The sequence below is a fragment of the Equus asinus genome, chromosome 12, assembly GCF_041296235.1.
Source record: "Equus asinus isolate D_3611 breed Donkey chromosome 12, EquAss-T2T_v2, whole genome shotgun sequence".
Lineage (NCBI taxonomy): Eukaryota > Metazoa > Chordata > Mammalia > Perissodactyla > Equidae > Equus > Equus asinus.
This window is the reverse complement of record NC_091801.1, coordinates 6,429,984-6,442,994: the sequence shown is the minus strand read 5'-3', so window position 1 is coordinate 6,442,994 and position 13,011 is coordinate 6,429,984. Positions and strand designations below refer to the sequence as shown.

At 37.9% G+C, this 13,011-nt stretch overlaps 1 long non-coding RNA gene across 1 annotated transcript in view; it reads left to right on the top strand.

Moving 5' to 3' along the window:
• The first annotated feature begins 582 nt into the window (after positions 1 to 582).
• The window catches only part of LOC123290069 (uncharacterized), a 31,638-nt gene continuing 19,209 nt past the window's right edge, over positions 583 to 13,011 (top strand). The window contains exon 1 of the long non-coding RNA XR_011493097.1: positions 583 to 3,438. This is a non-coding gene — a long non-coding RNA (uncharacterized lncRNA). The remainder of the gene's footprint in view (positions 3,439 to 13,011) is intronic.

Here is a 13,011-nt window from a genome sequence, read left to right as displayed (position 1 = left end):
TTTATGGAAAAATTCATGGTCTTAAAAAATGATGTTGATAAACAAGAATAAATGAAAATAAATGAAGTAGTCAATTCAATAAATTAAAATAATAAAATAGGGCCGGCCCCAAGGCTGAGTGGTTGGGTTCACGCGCTCTGCTTTGGTGGCCCAGGGTTTGCCAGTTCAGATCCTGAGTGCAGACCTGTATACCACTAATCAAGCCATGATATGGCAGCATCCCACATAGAAGAACCAGAATGACTTACAACTAGCAGACACAACCACGTCCTGGGGCTTTAGGGAGAAAAAAAGAAAAAAGAGTAAGGTTGGCAACAGATGTTTGCTCAGAGCCAATCTTCTTCACCAAAAAAAGAATAATAATGAAATAAACTTAAGATAAATAGAAAAACAAAATTATTTATTAATAATAAATGAGAATTTAACAAAATACTTGAAAAATTGGAAAATTAATGTCAAAGTTCTGATTATTTACAAAAATAAGACAAACTATCAGTTAACATATTCAAAATTAGATTAAATATGCAAAAGTAAGATATAAAAATGGCAATATAACCATAAATATAAAAGAAATCAGTCATTAGAGATATTATGTGTAATTTTATGAAAATATATTTTAAAAACTAAATGGGTAAACAAAACAGAAACCAGTAGAAATAGATCTCATTAAAAAAATTAAAATTTAAAAGAACAGTTATACACAATAGAGAAAGTTGTCAAGAAATTGTACCCTGCTTCACAGCCCTCTCATGTACAAATTGTTACTAGGTCCAGATATTTAGGAAACAGATGTCCCCCATAACATGGAAACCGTTTTAGAATATAGAAAAAGACAGAAAATCCAAAATTTTTTATAACATAACAAAGGAAAATCTGAATAACTTAATAATTACTATATGCAAACAGTATTTGCAAATCATCCATAAATTTTTTCATAAAGAAAAATTTTAGTGTCAAGTAGTTCCACTGACAAGTTCTACCAACCGTTCAAGAAGCACATGTCACTTATCTAACAAAAAACACTTGCAGAGGATGAGAAATAGTGAACATTTCCCAATTTGTGAGATTAGCACACCATTTACACAAAACCCCCAAACAGAACAGGAAATACGTATTCCAGATCAACCTCACTCATGAATTCAAATGCATAACCCGAAACCATTTAAATCTAGCAAGGTGTGTGTGTGTGTGTGTGTGTGTGTGTTTAAGACATCATGACAAGTTGGGTTCATCTGAGGAATGCAAAGTTGGTTTAGTATTAGAAAATTAATTGATTTAATTCACACTTTAATAGATGATCATAACCTCATGTGCAAAAAACATTGATAAAGTTTAATACCCAATTATGATTTTAAAATAACTTAGTAAACTAGGAATTGGAAGAAAATCTTCTTAAGCAGATAAAGGGTCTCCAGAAAAACGTGCAGCCAACACCATAATTAACGGGATGTATTGAAAACATTGCTTTTAAGATTGAGAATAAAGCAAGGATGGCCTCTATCACTGTTCTTCAACATTCTACCGGGTGTCCTGGGCAATGCAGAATGATAAGAAAAAGATACTAACAAATACTCAGATGAGAAAAGATGAAGTGACAACAATATGCCAGTCTAGGAGGCCCTGCACTGTCTGGTCCTGGGTTACACCTCTGACCTGATTTCTTTGTGTTGTGCCCAGCCTCACTGCAGTCTTGCTGTCTCTCAAAGAAACTAGTCAAGATCCTACCTCGGAGCCTTTGCTCTTGCTGTCTCTCTGCCTACAGCACTCCTCCAGGGTTCCCTGTATAACTCACTCCTTCAGATCCCTACAGAAACGTCTCTTTCTCAGGGAGGCCTTCTCTGACCATCCTATTTAAAAATCAGACATGTCTCCCTTCCTCTTCCTTCTTCATTCTCCTTCCCTGTTTCTTAGTCTATTTTCTCTAAAGCATTGCTTGCCATCTAACAGGTGTTTATTTTGTTTGTTTGTTGTCTGTCTCTTCCTACCAGAACATAAAACTCCATTTCAGCAAGGATTTTTTTCTTTTTTATTCACTATTGAATCCCCCGGGTCTTGAACGGTGCCTGTAACAGAGGAGGCATTTAATAAATATTTATTAAATAATTGAATAAAATCAATGCAGAAAATCCAAAAGATTCTATTATTAGAATGAGTAAGAGTTTAGAAAAGTTGCTTAACACAAAATCAATATAGAAAGTTACTTGAATTTCTCTGCAACACAAATCAGGTAGAAAATATAATTTGGAAAAAATAATTTCTTATAAAAGTAACAACAAATTTAAAGGACTTAGGACTTTTATGGTAAAAACTGTAAACTATTGTTAAAGGCATAAAATAAGACTGAAATAAATGAGTCGATATACTGTGTCCTTTGACAGAAACTCAACAGGATAAAGACTTCACCTCATCCCAAACTGACCTTCAGATTCCAAAGTAATTCCAAGAAAAGTTCCAGCAGGGTTCTCTTTGAGGAAATATGACAAATTGATTTTAAAATTTAAATGGAAGACAAAAAGGCTGAGAATAACCACTTCAAGAGAAAAAGAACAAGGCCGAGGGACTTTCCTTATCAGAAATCACTATAGAGCTATTTTAATTAAGATGGTATGATACTGGTGAAGAGATAGCCAAGTTAACAAATAAAACTGAGAGTCCGGAAGCAAACTCACACGTGTATGGAAAATGGATTTATGATGGAGTGGCTAATGCAGATCGGTGAGTCAAGGATATACGTCATTTTAATGTAGTTGAATTTATCCATATTTTTCTGATATCATTTGTGCCTCTTATGTCTTGTTAAAGAAATCCTTTAAGACTCTGTGATATAAAAGTATTCTCTTAAATTATCTTCCAGAAGTTTTACAGTGTTTCCTTTTAATTTGTATCTTCAACCCACTTCAAACTGAGATTTTGTGCACGATGTGAGGTGGCGATCCATTTTAACTTATTTATTTTTTCCACAAGGAGAATCGATTGTTACAGCCCTTCTTTGCCGCACTGATTTGCAATGCCCATGCTGTCATAAATCAGGTTTCCATACAGGAGTGAGTCTGTTTCTGGGGCTCTCTATTCTGGCCTATATAAATGTGAAAAGATGCACTACCTCATCAGTCGTAGTAATGCATGATAAAGCCATTTCACATCCACCAAGTTGGCAAAATTAGAAAGCCAGATAATATCAGTTGTTTACACAGGTGTGAAACAATAGATAGGTTTACCACAGCTGGTGACAGTGTAGAGTGATGAAACTAGTTTAGAAAGGTTTGGCATTGCCTAGTAAGTGTGAACTCTCTGACCCAGTAAATTCAATTCCTAGAAATAGACCTCCTAAGAACTCTTGCACACGTACACCAGAAGGCATACACAAGAATGTTCACAGCAGCATTATTTGTTAACTGAAAACCTAGAAACAAACAGTGCCTGTCCCTGATAGCCTGGGTAAGTCACTTATGTGATATTCATATGATGGGAGATACACGGCAGTGGGACGGAACTAACTTCAGTACCCGCATCAACACGGAGAAATCTCAGAAAGACACCGTGAAAGGAAGAAGCAGTCACCAAAGAATATGTAAAGTATGAAGTGTGTAGAATAGACAGTTTAGGGATACACAGAGAAGCGATAAAACTACAAAGAAAGGCAAGGGCATGATTAACTTAAAACGCAAGATGATGGTTATCTCTGGGGTGAGTTGGCATGAGGGGGGATGTGACCAAGGGGTCTCTAACCTATATGGTGGGTACTTTTAAAAAAGTTTATTTTCTAACTATACATATAAATCTGTATGATTTTTCATATATGTGATATGATTTACAATAACAATACTTTAAGAAGAAAGTGACTATAATACAATATGAGAAATGCTACCTCAGAATTGTTGTTTAAAAGTGTCACAGAAGCAGATTAGAATAAATAAACTGCTGCTAAGAAAGCAAGTGAGGGTTTGCAGGGGACATGTTAAGCCAGGAAGCAAGGCTAAGGGAGCTGATGGCTTTGTGGTCAGGGCGGGACACTGAGAGAGCCTGGTGACGCTCCCTACTCTCAGGACGACAGACTGGACAGTCAGAGGACAAATGGCCCCTAGGAAGTACGAATGATGCACTGGCAATTTAATTACCTAATTCTTGTGTGTGTGTCTTCATGAGGAGGGCCACTTATCCTTCTGAGTGCACTGATGATTCAAACATCACTCTGTTTTTATTCCAACATAATTTAAAAACAAGTCATAAGTCCCATGTTCATAGAATCATTCTCATTGGTTACATTTTCGGTTGACTGCTTTAGAGAAAGCTGCCTTAAACTTTTCCACAAAATTTCTCCAAATTCTATCATAAAATTAGTTATAGCTTATATTTCCACCAACCGAGCTGTGAAGAATCATGTTTGATTTTTTCAGAAACACAAAGTTACTTGCTCAAGCTCCCTAAATTTAGGCATCTGTTTGCAGTTCTCAGATAGGTTATTCCTGGCAGTAAGTAAATTCAGCTGTTACCTATTTCCTTGAGACCACAGTAAATTTAGCTTAATCTGTATCAGAAGAATGATTGAAATATTTCCTTCTCAAAGAAAAAAAATAATTAAAAAAAACTCAATAGTTTATCTCTCTCAAAGACAGGTTAAATTTGGTGCTGGTTGGTTTTTATCAGATAATCTGTGTGCCTCAATACTATAAACGAAGAAATGGGCTTAGTGCTGCTGTTTCCAGTTCTGCAGTCCCGTGCCCTGAGGAGCATATGACGCAGTTCTCTCTCTCCCTGCCCTACTGTTCCGTCACTCTTCTCCAAATCATTTTGCAGGCTGTAAATCTTACTACACTTGTCTTCCACTCACTTTCTGTAGGAATAGCCCAGTTATGTCCGATTAACTTTATGGACTTTAAACGTTCCAGGGATCCTGGAACCGTCCTGGTGGTTCAGCCCCAGGAAGTTGTTTTCCCTCCATTTCATTCAGAAGCTGGATTCAGAGGCCATGCATACTCCTTGCCAGCTCCTTAGAGCTCCTTTTTTCTTAATTCACTTAGTCTTAGCCACTTAGTTTTCTGGGAACTCTTTTGGGATACAACGGGCAGATTAAACAACAAGGAAGGGAACCAAGCCCACATTCTGATTCTGAGAAACCTCCTGCACCACGGCAAGAATTCCAGCTTGGGGGTGGGGTTGGCAGGAGAAAGAAAGAGGCAAATTGTTCAACTATCTCTCTACAATGTTGAAGAAAATTACTTCAGATATTGGCAGAAATGGAGATTTCTTTAGCACATTGGGTCCACGTAGATGCTTCTTTTTCAGTTGAGGATTCAGGCCATTTCTTCAAGACAGATTGACTGATTTATTTACTGAATCTCAGCATCCATACTTAGCACATGTAAATAGTCCTTGTAACATGGGCATCCTTGCTTTCCAAGGAAAATCTGTAAGGGAAGTTTGAATTGGTCAAGTGATAAAATCTACTCTGAAAAAGGATGGCTTAGCATCATGAGTTCCTTCGTTTGATGCTGAAAACATGAATAGGTGATTTTAGTCTCTGGGGCTATTCACGTAAATGTCTATGTCCATAGCATTTAAGGAACAATTAAGGAATTTTTAGCAGAAACTACATAATGCTGCTGGTAGAAATTCACTCAAAAAAACCCATACATCTCTGATACTGTGTTACTAGGAATTCTATCAAAAATTATTATGAATTGATGTGACGAGAAAAATTTAAACCAGACATGAAAACTAAATTCATGCCATTAGTAGGTCCTATAATAAATCCAGAGAAGCCTAAATAAAACCAGGCAACAAGTGTCATGAAAAATCATGAAGTTAATGCAGTTTATAAGAACCTGTCAAACTTGCAGGAACAAATCTTGGAATCTGAAAGTCAGCGTTTTACTTTCCTAAAGCTAATTTTTGAAGCTGTTGAAATAATTAGAAACTGATTTTATTAATTTGTACTCTACTAATAAACAACAAAATTATTTATTAATTTATCTTAAATTAAGAAACCCAATGTCACACTTATTACCGTATGCTGGTATATGGAATAGCTTAAACAAAGATTCTTGTTTCAAAGTGTTTTTAATTCTCCTTTCATTTGGTTTTCTTGAAAGTTTGTATTTAGGGGAAATATAATAGAGGGGGCACATAGGGAACATTTACTGAGTGGCACTTGTGTTTTCCTGGTCAAGTGAAATAATTCAAAGAAGATCTCCTGGGTTTCATTGCTAGATTAGACATTGAGGTTAAGCAATAGGGAGCAGTGAGAGGGAAAATAAAGCAATGGTGTGGTTTGAAAGGAAAGGACACGACCTTAAGTGTGAGTCTGGAGATGCAAATTTTATGAGCTGATTATCATTTTCTTATTCAAACACAAAAGTTGAGTAATTTAAGATCTCTATGAGGCTTCCTGTGCAATTATATTGCCGGTTCCCTTCCAAACTTCCCTTCTCTCTTGATAAACCATACTGTGCACAGTCTTTTATTTTTTTCATTTTACTATTTTTAAACAATAACAAAAAACACTGGGGGCGTGTTTTGATTCTGCAGCTGCAGGGGTATTGTTCTCATCCACTTGATGTGATGACGGATCCTGAGAGTTCAATTGCAATGATGATGATGACTTCTGGCAGGCAGCTCTAGCGAGATCTCTGGGGTTTGCGTGACACAGGACATGTTTTTCTGAACCAAAGGGAAGCGAGTCAAGGTTTTGTTACCTCGCCTTTTGAAAAATGGCCTGTAGTGGGTAGAGAGTGACGAAAGCTAAAAGAACGATGGTACATTGAAAGAGCTATGAGCTGTTTGATTGGAAGATACAGAGTAGAGATGGGGTAGTCATCAGAGGAAAGGGGAGAAACTGACATGGTGTGTTTCCATGAAATGGAAATACTTTCCAGTGTTACTATAAAATGAGGCAGATGAAGGGAATCTTAAGGATGCTTAATAAGGTGTAGGAGCTCAGGGCTTCTTTTCCATTTGGAGAAGCAACATTGACCTATTTTCTCAAAATGGTAGGAAAAGAAGTACCTCAAACTTCTTCCGTGCCTTCTAGATCTATTCTTGGCACTGGCATGGAAATCATGCAATCAACAGTATAACCCTCTCTCCTTTGGTATCAAGATTCTCTTGATCTAGTTGGCGGGACAAGAGCTCACCTCACATATGGGGCTGCTAACCAGATTTGAAAATTCCAGACCTCTCATCTTCCCCAACATACCTCTCCCACAAATGTAAAACTTCAATATTAGTGCTAATAACACATTAGATAGGTACATCATCTCTGTACGGCCATTTGACCCTTTCTTATCAGCTTGTACCAAAGAATATTTTCTAGGAGAAAACAAAACATTTTCAAGCCCTGTTCTAGAGGGTAAGTCCTGGGTCAAAGGTGATCACCATACGTGCCTGGGAAGGGAGTGGATGGGACACTCGAATGCTGCAAGAATTTTTGCATAGTTCCATCTCCTCTGCTACTCTTTAGTGAGTATAAATTTTAGTATTCTATACTACTCCAGTCTTAGAAGGAGAAAAGTCTCATCAATTTTGCTCCTAGGAAATCAAATCTGGGGATTATCAGGGTGGAAGAGTAAAGAAGTTATCCAGCATTATTTTTATTTCTTGAAAAAGCATTCCCGAGATTGAGGTTCCATTCGGATAAAAATTGGCAAAGAACCAATCCATTGGTGCTACACTAGTTCCCCAGGTCATGGAAAAGCTCCAAAAATGACAGCTTTCTTCCTGCACGTTATCAGGTATGGGCTCCACCCTGCTGTTCTGTTCAAATGTTTTACTGAAAAAGCACACAGAGGAAACTATGAGCAGAAGCATTTACTTGCTTCCTCAATATGCCTTAATTATGTACCTAAAATCCCCTCAGGTGGAAGTCACTAAGTGGAGCCGGCTGCACAGGTGAGGTCCGTGAATGCACTGATGCGGTACTGAGAATTTTATGAGTATAAGCATATATATGTGCCCTTCCTGTGGGGAAGAGTTCATATTTTTCATCAGCTTCTCAAATGAAACTATGACCCCGGAAAGGTTAAGTGCTATCACAGAAGAGGTAAAGCTTTGGGCCAGTGACTCTGCTTTGAGGTGGAAAAGTCTGTAAAGGAAGAATTTATAATGAACACAGTTTAATAACATCGTCTTGTGCAACAGTGCATAATACAGACACAAGAATGTACAATCATAACTGGTTTGATTCTTACTAATATGCACAGCCACTTAGCTCCTGAATGGTACACAGAACTCCACATTGATGTAATTTGCACAGTTTTGGGCATTTGAGAGAATGGAAGCTGATCTGACGCCTTCCTGAAAGTTACTTCTCTAACGGGAGTCAGGGATGTTCTTAAAGCTGGTGGGGTCCGAGCGGTGTGATTTAAGGGAAGGGCTCTTGGTGAAATAAAAATTTCCACTTCTTCTTTTTACGTTAGTTTAAATGATTGCCATTCTAATACCCAGCACTAAAATATGAATGAATCGTAGAATTCTTAGTCACTTAACTCCTCCCGGGCCTATTTATTTGTGTTGGTTTTGATGGTTAAAAGAGAGCTGGTATGGGGGCCGGCCCGGTGGTGCAGCGGTTAAGTGCGCACGTTCCACTTCAGCAGCCCCGGGTTTGCCCGCTCGGATCCCGGCTGCGGACATGGCACCGCTTGGCAAGCCATGCTGTGGCAGGTGTCCCACATGTAGAATGGAGGAAGATGGGTATGGATGTTAGCTCAGGGCCAGTCTTCCTCAGCAAAAAGAGCAGGATTGGCAGCAGATGTTAGCTCAGGGCTAATCTTCCTCAAAAAAAAAAAGAGCTGGTATGGTTTTCGTAGAGGGGGAGGTGAGGATATTGGCCAAGTCCTGAGTAGAATTCCTTATCATCCTCCCATCTTTTCCCTAGTCGTGTAGCATGTAATATTCTAACTTAACAGCATTTCATGATTATCATTCCCTTTAACAGAGGTTATGGGAAAATAACATGAAGAGAGCTATGAAATTACTATGTTTGTAAAACCACTTACCAGAAAACATCAGTGGCTTATTATTATTATTTTTTTTAAGATTGGCACCTGGGCTAACAACTGTTGCCAATCTTCCTTTTTTTTTTTCCCCAAAGATTGACATCTGGGCTAACAACTGTTGCCAATTTTTTTTTCTGCTTTATCTCCCGAACCGCCCCCCCCCCCCCCCCCTGCCACACACAGTTGTATATCCTAGTTGCAGGTCCTTCCAGTTGTGGGATGTGGGACGCCACCTCAACGTGGCCTGACGAGCGGTGCCATGTCTGCGCCTAGGATCTGAACCCTGGGCCACCGTAGTGGAGCTCGTGAACTTAACTACTCGGCCACGGAGCTGGCCCCAGTGGCTTATTGCTTTTCATTTAAAAGGAGAAAAATCAAAATGTTTGGCGTAAAAATTAATTCATAATGCAAATTTTATTATAGGTAATAATTTCCAATGAAATTATTCTTTACATGGGAAATAAAACACAGATCCTGTGGGTAGCATATTAGAAATTCACTTCAAAATATGTAAAAGTTTGAAAGGAAAACCAATGTTATCCAGAAAATCAACTTGACATATTGGGTTTTGTTGACTAATTTGACAAGGAAGCCAAAGGAATTAAAAATAAGAATATTTTATAGTGCTTTTCAGCATAATACTATTTCTTATTCAATAATTAAAAGCATCATTAATGCAGAGTGCATATTTTAAGCAATTAGTATTTAATAAGTATTTCTTTACCAGAAAATATAAGCTTGGCTTTTACTCCACCACTCTTATCAAAAAGTTTAATATAAAACCTAAATACTCCTTAGATAAAAGTGTTTGCTCAGCAGCTATTGCATTACGATGATATTGCACCGTCCTTAAACAGCAGCATAGCTTAGCTGTTTATTTTTCCAAGATAAATGTGTTCTCCCAATAATTTTTTTTAAAGAAAATCCACACATTAGCCTATCAAAAGATAAGCAAGAAGCCAGTTATAACCAACGTTCTTACTGCATTTGTCTCTTGAATTGCATGCTGTGTGCAGGATGAGTAGAGTAATGTGTTTGAATCAAATGCTAAACAAATAACAAGTTATTAAAGAATGGGGATTGCATAGCTGAGATGACATTAAGATGAAGATATTAAAGCTTAGAGAGTGGAAGAGGACACTCTTGCCTAGGAAAAGGCAGCAGAAGGATTCTAGAGTTCTCCTCAGCTTTGCAAGCTCTAGGTCAGACCTAAGACAAAAATCCTACCTACTTAACCACTTCAAAATATATGAACGATTACTAATTTTTAAATAGTGCTTTAAATTTTACAATGCTTCCAAGCACATTTTGTATTTAGCTCTCACAACAAACCTGAGGCCTTTTGAGGACAAGTTCTCTATTTTGTTCACAGAGGTATTCTCCATGTCTTTACCCTGCCTGGCTTGCAGGAAGCACTCAGGAAATTTTTGAATGAATGAACGAATGAAAGAAAGGTAAAGTGACTCGGTCAAAACCACCAGTGCGAAGAGGCACTTGGGTTCAATCTTGGTCTTCTGGTTCCAAATCCTTTGTCCCTTTTATAATTTTAGCTTCCAACTTTTCTATAGAGAAATAGTCAAGTCTTTACTGTATATATTTTCTCTTTTACTCTGATTTCAAAACAAAATCTGATGACTTATTCAGAACACACAATCTCTTTTATTATTTTTAAACAGCGAAGTTAGATAGCTTAAATCAGATGTTGGCAGACTTCTCTGTAAAGGACAAGACAGTAAATATTTTCAGCTTTGCGGGCCATATGGTCTCTGGTGCACCTCCTCAGCTCCGTCATGGCAGGAGGAAAACAATCACAGACAACACGGAATGAATGAGTGTGCCTGTGTTCCAATAAAACTTTATTGAGGAACACATATATCAATTTCATAAAATTTTCTGGTGTCACAAAATATTATTCTTCTTTTAGTTTTCTAAAACCATTTGAAAGTGTAGAAGCTATTCTTAGCTTGTGAGCCCAACAAAAACAGCCAGCAGACTAGATTTGGTTCACAGGTCTTAGTTGGCCAATTTCTGGTTTAAATAATGATGGTAACAATAATGAGAAGAGCTTGACTGTCTTTTCTAGTATTTCAATAAAATCGGTCCATTCGTTCTTCTGTTGGTGAATGTGTGTATCAAGTGAAAGAACATTTATTTGAATTTTCTCAGTTGATTTCTCTTTAATGCTACCTAAATGGGAACAGGTTTAAGCAGGGAAAAGCTGTCAGTGGTATAATATTATTTCATTTGGGATAACTGAGTGAGAAAGAGTGGCAGGGGGATGGCGAAGAAAAGAAAGAATTTCCAAAGAACCCTTCTGTACATTTCTACAGTTTGGTGATTTGAACTTGGTTCAGGATTATGTCAGTGTTGAACTTACCTAGGCCTTCAGGAAAGAAAATACTAACAAAAGGAAAGTTTTCCTGCCTGAAAACACAAAACATGCTATTTTTTTTAAAACAAAATATTTTTTTTTGAAGACTGATGTGTCTATCCTGGCATATTTACAGTCAATGACAAGAACAAATCTCAAAGACTGACATATGTTTTGGGGAGAACATAGACATCATGCCCAGTTTCTATAGGGAAATGAGAAACAAATTTGAGGAAAAAGATACAGAAATGCTCCCGGGGGAAGGGAGAAGGAGTGGTGGAAGAAGGGAGATATTTCCAAAGTTAGAGGGACAAGAAGGTGAGGCTTCACTGATGCAGAAAGAGAGGAGCTGGGCTTCTCCTTGGCTGTGCATTGCATTAGTATTGTTAGAAGGGCTTATTAAAATGCCGAAGTACCATCAGACCATGGCTATAAGATAACCTATCATGTTTTGTGAGAAACTGCATGAAAAAATGGAAATTTAGGATAAGAATGTTTATATTCATTCATTCACAGTTCATTGTGGTTGGAGGGGGACTGAGGAGACAGTGAGAAAGTTAAAGTCATAATCATTTCATTACGGGACCCCTATTTTTTTGTGTGTGTCAATTTCAGATATTTTCAGTCCTATTCATTCGCTGGAACTCTCAAGGAGCATAAGTTCCTCTCATTTTGGAGAGGAAAATTAGAATCTGAAAAATCTCTTCTGAGAGCTCGCTTTTTGGTGATTTTCCTGATTCCTGTGAGGACCCATGTGTTTGAATGAAATAACTTGCTGCTGACTGAATGATTACTTGTCGTTCTGCTGCTAGTACATGAAGAATCTCTCTACACATGGAACGGTAGGAGCACGTTGCAGTGAAGACTTTGTTAAACATTCTCCTGGGAAACATACATTTTGCGTGAGAAACCAGCAGACATCCCCTCAAAATGGTCCTTTGACCTCCTGAAAAGACTTCCATTATTCCAGTTCACAAATCAAGACAGGCTAAGCTGTATCAAGCATTCCTGCTCATTTGACCCCAAACTTTTGTTGTGGTTTTACTCAAGAAGAGCTAAGACATGAAAACATGGAGAGACACAAGTTCTTTTGAAACAGTTAGCAGAGTCTGAGATGCTGCTTGCCAAGTACAAGGTGGATATTTAATTTTTGAAGGTGGTTTGTTTCCTGTATGTAAACTCTCCGCCCTTCAGGGTTGATTTTGGAAGTCATGTAAACAGTTCAGATTTCTCCTTGCCATTTTCAGGGGTTCATTTCTGAAGAATTAAGAAGAGTGTATTCCCTGTGTGTGTCCTGGGGGTTTCCGTTTCATCTTCCTTCTCCTTGAACTGTAATGTTAGGCTGTGACCTCCTCTTCTGGTCTTCTTGAGCATGTCCTGTATCTCCTCAGCAGAGTCTCATGGGTGAGACAGCCTTTGTGCACAAGCTCTGACAGAGGTTCAAGGAGAAAGCTCTCTCTATTTGGAGAATGTCCTGTTTGGTGCCAAAAAGAACACAGCCTGGTGTACAGCAATGAAACACCCTTGTTTGTGTCAGCTCTGCCTTTAATCTCTTTGAAAATTGGAATATTCACCAAATCTCTTCAAAGATCTTTTTCATTTGTAAAATGAGGTTAATTAAACTACACTTTGGTCAGGATAGGTCTG